We start from the raw sequence: 11,357 nt of genomic DNA on the forward strand, positions 1-11,357 counted from the left end.
CCCTGTCCAGTGCATTTGTGTCTCTGGAAGTGGGGATGCCAACCCAGATGGGGAGGAAACTCAGCAGTATTTTCCCCTTGTCTCAAGTCATTTCTTTTCTGGCTCCCACGATCTCAGCACCTATGACTCCCATCTACTCTTCTGGTTTTTCTCCTACCTCTCTGTTCTTTTCTTTTCTTCTTTTCCCCATCTGTAGCCCTGAGTGTCCCGCTGCCTGCTGGGTGTCCCAAAGGCCACTCAAACTCAATGTGTCCAAAACAGCTCGTCATCTCCCTCTCCACCATCTGCAATCAGGTTCTTCCTTCTGGATTCCTCGCTCTAGAAGGAGGCACCACGAGGACCTCTGTCGCCCAAATTAGAACTCACTTCATCTTCTACCCCTTTCTTTCCTTCACCCCCCCCCCCATTCTGTTAATTCTACTTCTAAACTCTGTCTGGTTCTCTCCATCCCCACTGCCACCACCCTAGTCCAGGCCACGATCATCTCTTGCCTGGGTTACATTATCTACATCAATGGTCTCTTTCCCCTGGCCTTGCCCTGCCACCCACCTAAACCGATTCAACACTCTTAGTCGGCAAATCAGATTCTGCTGCCACCACTCCTCCCCCTGCTTGAAAATGTCTGCTTCTATGCTGGCCCTCAACTCCGCTCCATCCTACTCTTGCCTTCAAGTCCAAGTCTACTTTTGAATTTAAAATGATCTTCTTCACTCAATTATGGAGCTAGGTGCAGGGAGTAAGCCAGGAGCCCTGCTCCCAAGGGGGTCACAACCTGGGGTGGCAGAGATAGACAAATCTGTGGAGAATTCCACTTGGCGACGAGTGCTATGACCAGGATAAGGAGACGGTGTGGTGGGAGCATGAAGAGGAGCCCCTAACGCACGCAGCCTTGCATGGTAGGGATGGCTTCCCCAAGGAGGCGCCCTCACACGGGGCCCTGAAGGATGAGCGGGGGTCAGTCAGGTGAGCTGGGCGAGGAGGAGGGCTTTCCAGGCAGGTAAATCAGGTGGGAGGTAAGAGGGAGGGAGTTTGGAAAGTGAAAGTTGTTCTATGATGCTGGAGAGAATAGAAAGGAAAGAATGGTGTTGAGGCTGGAAAGATGAAATGAGGGCCTTATATGCCATATTAAGAGATTTAGCCTAAAGAAAAGGGAAGGAGACTTGAGGGTTTTAATCAAGAGGGTGAAGAATTCAGACCTGCATTTTGGAAAGGTCAGCTGGCTGTGGTGTGCAGAAACGATTAGAAGGAGATGGAGGAGCAGTTCGGAAGCTGTTGCCATGAAACATGTGAGATGATGGTGGGCAGAGAAGAGGACGGATTTGAGAAACGTTCAGGGGGTGAAATCTGCAGCACCTAAGCAGAGATTGGCAGTGTGAGGGGAAGGGCAAGACCAGCCAAGTTTTGGGTTTGATCAACCAGGCAGATGGTGGGAACTTTCACAGAAACGAGGGAGATTGGAGCAGGGAGGGGTGAGGGCCCAAGACAACAGTCAGTTTTAGACTTACTGAGTGTGAGATGCCGTGGAACAGCTGAGAGGAAGGGCCGCCGGGCAGTTGGATCCACAGGTCTGGAGTTTGGGTGTGATATTTTGAGATGCTGAATCTATCAGGATGCTTTTCTGCTACAAGTAACATATCACCTCATTTATTTAAAAAAAAATAAAGAAAGTAAAGAAATATCTCATGTAACAAGGAGCCACAGGTAGACAGGCTCTGAGGTTGGTTGATCCAACAGTTCAACAGTGTCATCAAGGACCCAGACTCTCTCCATGGCTCTGCTCAGCCTTCCTTCTTTGAAGGGAGCTTTGCCCTTGGGATGGTTCTCCTCATGGTCCTAAGATGGCTGCCAGCAGCTACTGGATGACACTTCTCTCTTCACATCCAGTGGAGGAAAGACAAAACCTGCTCCCAGGTATGAGATGCAAGTCCTTTCCTTTAGGCTGTCTGCCTAATGTCATCAGTGTGTTCACTCCTGGAGCAATGACAGTTACCAGGGGAAAGCCACTGACTGCCTTTGGCTAATCGTCAGGCATGGAAGGGATGCTGGGAATCAACCATAAGATCCGTTGCAAATATTTCTCAGGCTTCCCACTGCCCTCACCCTCCACATACATTCTTTATACACCTGGCCTTCTCTCCCTTTCACTCAGTGGCACTTATTACCTCGGGAGATATATGATTGCTGGAAAGCAGACAAAAGCTTTAGAGTTTCAAATGTCTAGGTTTTCAAGTGAGCAAAATCCCAAGTTTGTAAACTTTTACATCAGAGTCAGTGGCCTATGATTTGTACTGGATACAAGGAAGAAAGATTGAGCCAAAGAGAAAGGGGCACGGGACCTGTCAGGTGTCCCACATGAGAAGAAATAAAACCAACCAAAAACCGTGTATAAAGTGAGAAAAGAGAAGGGCCTTGGGGAGGCTCTGGGCATAGGCAGTGGAAGAGAACCCTGAGGGTGAACAGGCCAAGCTGTAGGAGGATAACTAGGAGAGTGTGGCCCCAGGAAGCTAGGCAAGAGAAAGCTCTCAGGAGGGAGTGGCTAGCCGTGTCAAAGGATGCTGGGAGCCCAGGTGAGACGACAGTTGGAAAATGTGGGGTTATCAACAAGGAAGGTGTTAAGAGACCTCAACGAGGACAGCTTCAGAGCAGGGTAGCGTCAGAGACAAAAGATGGTCAATTGAGGAGTGAATGAGAGATGAGGAAGCAGAGAGCAGACCACTCTCTCGAGACATTTGACTGTTAGAAGAAAAGAAAGACCTGTGTTTGAGAAGTGAAATTTTGAAGAAAGGAGAAACTAGATCAATAATTTTCAAAGTGCAGGTCATGAAACATTGTAATATAAACTATTGGGTCAAGACCAACATTTTTAAAGAAAAAGAATAGAAAACTTTGGGTGTGGTAAAACTTTTATTTTCAATATATTTATATACATGTGTATTGGGTTGTCATATAAAACACATTTTTCATCTTGAATTCTGGTAAAAAATAAAATTGAAAAAAGACCAAACTTGAACATGTTTAAATGCTGGGGAGTTTAGAAAAATCAAGTTGTCACAGGTGGGCCCAGCCACCTCTTGAAATGACAGAACCTCAGACTTGGATGTGATTGAAGGGTTTTTGGAAAACTCAGAATCCAACTCTAATCAAGAGGATCTGATGCCAACCTCAGGGAGACAGGCCTGGCATTTGACTGTAATTAAGAGAGCTGATACCACATGGATTTTATTGCACTCCACTTGGTGGAAGAAGGGAGATAGTTTTCACGACATCTATAAGAAGGTTATCTCCAAGGCAAGGATGTGGCCACATTTATCTAGTCGATCCCCTAGAGGGGACCGGACTGTGGTGGGCACATGTATCCCGGGCCCCGGGGAGGTGCCCACTGTGGTAGCAGGCATAGTTCCTCAGGGTTGAAGAAGGAGTTCAGTTATCTGGGTTGCAAAGAACAGAGACTAACCAAATATCCTGGGCAAGGGGGAGTTAATTATGAGGTTACACATGGAAATAAGGGGGACGAGAATTGCAGCTGCCTGGGGTGGAGTGCGAGTTGGTTCCCAGGAACCGAGAAACGCCTGTGTGGCCCGGCCCCACAGGAAGAACAGGCTCTGCAGCCCGGCTGGGCCTGCTGAGCATGAGAGGGGTCAGGAAGCCCCTCAGCAGCAGGAGCACCCTGTTCCCTGAGCCAGGGTCCTACTGCTTCTATTGCTCCTGTCACAATGAGCAAATGACCTCCGCCTCTACCCTGGCTTTTGTTTACTCATAGTTTCTCCTTACTCATGGCTTCAATTGTCCTATGGCTTCCATGGGCCTAATAGCAATTGCAGGCTGACTTCTGGGGCTTTCTCTGGTTCGGCTCTCACATACTACCACAGAAGATGTTCACTTTACTAGCCTTGCCAGATTGATTGACATTTTTCCAGTCCGTCGTGAGACATACCCTCAGAGATCATAACACTGAGCTCTAGGATAACAGGCTGCTCTTGACCCCTGTGCACTTCAGTTCCCGCTAGTTAACAAATGTTGTTAAATGCATAACAAATCTTGGTTGGTTTTGTTCCTAAATCTGTTTTTGACACTCATTATCTAATCCCATAGTTCAAGCAAGTATTTTTTAAACTAATGAAAGAGTGTGAAAGTACAATTTTTGTTTAAGAGATGGCATAGTGGTTAAGAATCTGCATCAGGATCTTGGATCTTCTACTTATTACAAGCATGACCTTGGGAAAGATACTTCACCTCTCTTTGCCTCAGTTTCCTCACCTGTAAAATGGAGATAACAATAGTAGTTCTCTTTATCTCTATCAGGATTGTTGCGAAGATTAAATGAGATGGTTCCTGCAGAGGTGAGTGGGCTCGGCTATCCTGTCGGCGGGAGAATGAGGTGGCGTGCCTCAGAATGCGGCCTCCTAAACTGCTCCCCTCAGCAGCGCACCGTGGGGTCGTCAGACGCTAAACCAAGGCTCACAGTTCTAGTTATTCTTCAGCAGGGTAAACATCAAAGGGTTTGTTCTGTTTCGAGGGGACAGCTTGGGCATTGCTGCAGCCTTTTTTCATGCTGTATTAATTTCCTATTGCATGGTAACAAATTACCACAAACTTAGTGGCTTAAAACAACAAATGTAATGATTTTCCAGTGCTGGAGGTCAGAAGTCTCCAATGGGATGACAGATCTGCGTTTCTGCTGGAAGTTCTCAAGGAGCCTTTTACAGCTTCTAAAGACCGCCCACATTCCTTGGCCCTTGGCCCTTTTCTGTCTTCAAAGCCAGCAGTCCCACCCCTCTGATCACTGCGTCAGTTATCACATCTTCTCCGACTCCGATCCTCCTGCTCCCTTTTATAAGGATCCTTGTTATTACATTGGGTGCACCCAGAAAATCCAGGAGAGATTTTAATCTCTCCATCTCAAAATCTTTAATTTACATCATTAAAGTTCCTTTTGCCATCTAAGAAAACATCCACACATTCTGGGGATTGGGATGTGCACATCTTTTGGGAAGGGCATTATTATGCTTATCATAGTTTGCCCTCCAAAGATTCCTGTTGGTCTCACATACAAAATAAATTCACCCCATTTCAAGGTTCCTAAAAATCTCAACACATTATAGTATCAACCAAAGAGCAAAATCTCATCTGGATCTCATCAGCTCGAAAGTCCCAAATATCATCATTTAAATCATCTAAATTAGGTATGGGTGCATCTATGGGTATAGTTGATCCTGGGGAAAATTCCTCTCCATCTGTGGACTTGTGAAACTAGCAAACAAGTTATTTGTTCCTAAAATACAGTGGGACAGGCATACGATGACAGTTACAGACATTCCCTTTCAAAGAGGGAGAAAAAGGAGAGAAAAAAGAGTTTCTGAAGCAATTTCAAAATCCAGTTGGGAAAATAACATTAGGTTTCAAGGCCTGGGAATAATCCTCTGTGGTTCCTGGCTCTGTCTTCTGGCCTCACAGCCCTGTCTTTGGAATCATCCTTCCTTTTCCACATGTTTCCAGCTGTTTGTTTTCTGGTTGTACCTTTTGGCAGTCTGACGGCTTTCTTTCATTTTGCCCTCGCTCCATTTCTTTCCATTCAAGCTGGCAGTGTCTCTGCTTGTACGACATTCGCACGAATCGTGTAGGTCTCCTGTGAATGTCTCTGGGATTCACTCTGTTAGACAAGAGGTACCTCCACAAATCTTTTTGGATAATCCCATTTCTTTCTTTCTTTCTTTCTTTTTTTTTTGAGGAAGATTAGCACTGAGCTAACTGCTGCCAATCCTCCTCTTTTTTCTGAGGAAGACTGGCCCTGAGCTAACATCTATGCCCATCTTCCTCTACTTTATATGTGGGACGCCTACCACAGCATGGTGTGCCAAGTGGTGCCATGTTCACACCCAGGATCCGAACGGGCAAACCCCGGGCCACCAAAGCAGAACATGCACACTTTAACTGCTGCGCCACCGGTGGGCCCCAAGGATAATCCCATTTCTATTCATGGTTTCTGCTTTGATGGCTGAGGAGATCCATAAGTCACATGGCTAATCTCTCCAAAGGGCCCTTTGTGTGACTGAATACTCCGACCTGTGGTCGTCCCTAGGCACTAGCAAAAGATTGTCCAGGTACATCTTTGGATTTCTCTTCAGAGCACACTTTCCTGACAGTCAATGGCCTAATTTTAGCATCTTTTGCAATATGGGTAGGCTGAGAGTTTCCCAAATATCAAGTTCGGATTCATTTTTGTTTAACAGTTCTTCCCTCAATTCATCCCTTTCCTCTCAGATTTTACTGTAAACAGCAGGAAGAAACCAGGCCACAACTTCAACACCTGGCAACACAGCCAGATACCCAAGTCCATCCTTATCAAATTTGGCTTTCCACATAACTGTATGACACAATTCTGCTAAGCTTTCTGCCATGATATATTAAAAAATGCCCTTTCTTCCATTTTCCAATAACATTTTCCTTCTGAACCCTCAATGCCAGCAGCACCTTTAACATCCATATTTCCACCAACAGTCGTCTGACTTAGGCGTCCTCTGAGATGCTGTAGGCATTCTCTACCACGCTCCTTGCTTCCTTCGGAGCCCTCACTAGCAGAGTTGTTGACACTCATATTTCTACTAACAGTCTGTCCGAGGCAGCTAGGCTTTTTCTATCACACTCCTCAAAATTCTTCCAGACTCTCTCCATAACCTAATTTCAAGGCCACTTCCACATTTTTAGGTATTTGTTATAACAGCACCCATTTGCAGGGACCAAGATCTGCACCAGTCAGGGTTCAAACAGAGAAACAGAACCAGCAGGAGACACACATTAAGAGATTCGTTGCGAGTCATTGGATTATACAATTGTTGGGGCTTGCTGGGCAAGATCAAAACCCAGAGGGCAGGTCATCAAGAAGGGCAGGCGGGGACTCTCAGGCACAGACCGAAGCCGCTGTCCACACGCAGAATTTCTTCTTCCTCAAGGAATCCTCAGCTTGGCTCTTAAGGCCTTTCAACAGATTGAATCAAGCTCCCTCAGATTATCCAGGATAATCTCCCTCCCTTAAATTTACCTGAGTGTGGACTTTACTCACATCCACAAAGCACCTTCACTGCAACCCCTACATTAGTGTTTGGGGACGGCAGCCCTCCCAAGCTGACACGTAAAACTGACCACGGGACATCCAAACCTCTAGAAATGTCGGAAAATAGATACCAACAAGTTAACACATACTTAACCACACTCTAAAACCAGAAAAAGAATTCTCAGTGGGCCAGAAATCCAGATAATTCTTTTTTCCCCTCAAAGGTTCAAAGTTTCATTGTTTTCATTCATCGTTCACAGTCTCCAGCAGCCGCCCCTCCCTCCTCTCTATCCTCAGGTCCCCAGTAGAGAATAAGGCTTGATCACAGCACTGCTCCCCCCCAACCCCACCCCGGGAGGCAAGGACGCTTCCCCTTTGGTCTCAGGGCACCCCCTTCCCGCCCGCCCGCCCGCCTGCCCATGGGCCAGTCCTAGGAGCATGGGGTGGAGGGGTGAAGGGGCAGGACCACAGCGGGGATGGGAAGCGGGAGAAGGACAGCAGGCACTTGCAGAGATTTGTGGCCCACCAGGGCACCCCTCATCATTAAAAGTAAAGTTTTATACATAATGTGGGGAGGGGAAACGGAGGTGGCAGAGAAGAGACCAGAGAGCCGTCCTCACCTTCAGGGAATTGGGAGGCGGGTAAAGCAGCGAAAGAGGCGCAGGGCTCGGCGGGGCTCCACGACACTCCGGAGAGAGCTGGGCGGCGGAGCGCTGGCGGGCAGAGGTCGCCGCTCGGGGGAGGGCTCGGCTCCGCGCCCCTCTGCCTCGGCCCTTGCTCTCCTCGTCCAGCCCGCAGCGGGCCCCTACCTGTCCAGGCGAGTCTTCACTCCAGGGTCCTTTAAGGCGCAGCTTGCGGAACACCATGCCTGGCCTGCCCGGTGCCCGCGGGTCCGGCTGGGGGCCGGGGACGAGGGGGAGGGCGCAGGTGGGGCACGGGGCTCCTGGAATACCTCCGCGCCTTCCTTCTCCTCATCGCTGAGGTCGCCCACCTCCAGGTCCTCCGACTCGCCTTCGGAGACTGGCTCCACCTTGACCCGTGGCGGCGGTGGCGGCGGGGCCAGCTTCCCAACCCCTCAGCTTTCTCCCCGGCTCCTGCCGGCGTCTCAGCGCGGTGGCTGGAGCCTAAACTTGAATGGGGACGAAGAGGAGCCCCCGAGACCGAAGAGGGGAGGAGTGGGGTCCTGGATGCCAGGGACGGCATCATTGGGCACTTGTCAGGGCACTGGGGCTGGGGCACCACCGGTCCAGGGTAGTGCAGGAGGGCGTGGGGACTCAGGTTGTAGACGCTTTGGTTGTAGACACTCTGGGTGGGTGTGGGCCTGCAGGTACCATTGCATGTCCTCAGGGCTGAAGGAGAAGTGGGAGCTCCCCCCAACCCCCACCCGCCTCGCCCCGCAGCCACTGGGGTACATAGGGCTGAGCGTAGGTGTCCTAGCAGAGCTGATGAGAGCTGAGGGGGAGCCAGGCTCAGGCAGGGGTGACACAGGGAAGGGGCTCAGGGGCTCAGGGCCACTCAGAGGGAGGAAGAAGATAGAAGACACCAGGGTCATGGAGCAGGCGAGTCAGCAGGGGCCTGTGGAAGGCACTCAGCTCTGGACTGCCTGGCAGTGGGCTTGGGAGTCCTCTCCCAGTGGCTCCTCTAGCTCTGACATGCAGTGGCTACAGTCACTGACCAAGCCTTGGCTCGTGTGGCCGGCCACCACAGTAGATAAGGGAGAATGAGAGGGGCCACCCTGGCTGCATAGTGATTAAGTTTGGTGCCCTCTGCTTGGGTGGCCCAGGGTCATGGATTTGGATCCTGGGTGTGGACCTACAGAACTCACCAAGCCATGCTGTGGCAGCAAGCCACATACAAAACAGAGGAAGACTGGCACAGACGTTAGCTCAGGGCTAATCTTCCTAAAGCAAAAAAGAGGAAGATTGGCAACAGATGTTAGCTCAGGGCCACAGGTTAATTGCAGCATTATTCACTATAGCCAAGACATGGAAGCAACCCAAGTGCCCATCAACTGATGAATGGATAAAGAAGATGTGTTTTATATACACAGTGGAATACTACTCAGCCACAAAAAAGACAAAATCATCCCATTTGCAACAACATGGATGGACCCTGAGGGTATTATGTTAAGCGAAATAAGCCAGACAGAGAAAGACAAACACTGTATGATTTCACTCATATGTGGAAGATAAACACATGGATAAAGAGAACAGATTAGTGGTTACCAGAGGGGAAGGGGGTGGAGGGGGTGAGTGAAAGGGATAAAGGGGCACATATGTATGGTGACAGATAAAAACTAGACTATTGGTGGTGAGCAAGATGCAGTCTATACAGAAACTGATATATAATAAGTTACACTTGAAATTACACAGTGTTATAAACCAATATGACCTCAATAAAATAAAATAAAAAGAAGAAAAATTAATAAAACATTAAATCTAAATAATAATTACAGAAAAATATTTTCAAGCTAGAAACAAAAACAAAAGCCATGAGTGGCATCTCATGTAGATACCGAGAGCTGCGTTGCCTGTCCTCCATCTGTCTATTATTCAGTCATTGTTTCTACATTGTTTCTATCTATTGAGCATCTGCTCTCAGGTCATATGCCAGGTATGGTATGAGGTTGTTCTGTGGACATAAAGATGAACAAATAAACTGTCCACTCATGGAGGTTACAGTTCAGTGGAAAAAACAGATAATACAAGTAAGTAAACAATTAAATATATAATTATAAACTGGAGGTGCATGAAGGAACAGAACAAGATACCATGAGAGAGAATAGTGAAAGAAATAATAGGAAAGATATTTCTAAGGAAGTGAGAGGGAAAGTAAAATCTCAATAATAGTTAAAAATAATAGTAGCTAACATTTACTGAGTGCTTACCCAATAAATTTCTTGTCAAGAATTAACTCATTTAAACCTCAGAACAACCTATTAGATGGATACAATGATTATCCCCATGTTATAGATGAGGAAATTTACAGGTGAAGCAACTTGCTCAAGGTTACAGGGTTAGAAAGGAGAAGGGATTCAAACCCAGGTAGCTCCACTCTGGCAGCTGGACACAGTGCTGTGGTTGAGAAGGAGGCAGACAGCTTGGGAAAATGCCCTAAATGTCCAGAAGGAGCTTGCAATGTTTGAGGAACTAAAGAAAGGCCAGTGATGGCAGATGCTGCTACCTGTCCTCTAAAATCAGTTTTCTCTTCGACCACAATAATAAAAATATCAGCTGGCATATCACCAATCAGAATAAAGACCACATTTCCCAGCCTCCCATAGGGCTTGGTATGGTCATGTGACTAAGTTCTGGCCAATAGGATGCAAGAATAAGTATCATGTGGCAAACCTGCAGCTCTTCTTTAAGGGATAGCTGGTGAGAGCCCTTTCTCCTGCTTCTTCTTTGTTCCTTCTTCGAACCTGTCCACATCCTGCCACTCTGGAGCCTGAGGATAAGGGCCATACCCAGGGAAGGACAGGATATTGAGCTGGAAGAAACTGCGGTACCAGCCCTGGATTGCCTACTATTGAATTGTTTTTTTTAACAAACGTGATTTTTTACGGTAGTTTTAGGTTCACGAGAAAATTTACTGGAAAATACAGAGAATTTCCATATACCCCCTGTCTTAATCAGCTCTGGCTGCCGTAACAAAATATTATAGACTGGGTGGCTCAAACAACAGAAGTTAGTTTTCTCAGAGTTCCAGGGGTGAAGTCCGAGATCAAGGTGCCAGCATGGTTGGTTTCTGATTAGGGCTCCTCTCCTAGTTTGTAGACGGCCACCTTCCCACTGTGTCCTCACATTGTGGGGGGCGGGAGGGGAGTAGAAAGAGCAAGTTCTTTGGTTTCTCTTATAAGGGCACTAATCCCATCATGAGGGCCTTACCTTTAGGATCTCATGTAAACCTGACTATCTCCCAAAGGCCCTATCTCCAAATCCCATCCCATTGGGGGTTAGGCCTTCAACATATGAATTTTGGGGGGCACACAATTCAGCCCATAGCACTCCCTGTCCCCACACACATACAACCTCCACCACAATCAACATCCTGCACCACAGTGTATTATTGGATTTTTAAGTGGAAGATAAATAAATAAGTTTATATCTCATTTAAGCCACTGTTGCATGGGGTTTATCCAACTGATCCAGCCATTGTAGCTGGATCTTAGTAAGAGAGGAGAGGGGTCTGCATGTGGTTGGAGAGGAGGCAGAGAAGGAGACAATGCAGGGCCTTATGAGCCATAATACTTGGAAAAACTTTGGTTGATCCTGACCATAGCTGCAAAGTACTCTAGAAAAGCCAT

The 11,357-nt window shown here is 47.6% G+C and overlaps 1 pseudogene; it reads right to left on the bottom strand.

Annotated features, from left to right (window-relative positions):
- Positions 1-7,856: 7,856 nt before the first annotated feature.
- On the bottom strand, positions 7,857-11,357 carry LOC139083440 (ETS domain-containing transcription factor ERF-like; annotated as a pseudogene).

Source organism: Equus przewalskii, chromosome 5 (assembly GCF_037783145.1).
Source record: "Equus przewalskii isolate Varuska chromosome 5, EquPr2, whole genome shotgun sequence".
NCBI classification, from domain to species: domain Eukaryota; kingdom Metazoa; phylum Chordata; class Mammalia; order Perissodactyla; family Equidae; genus Equus; species Equus przewalskii.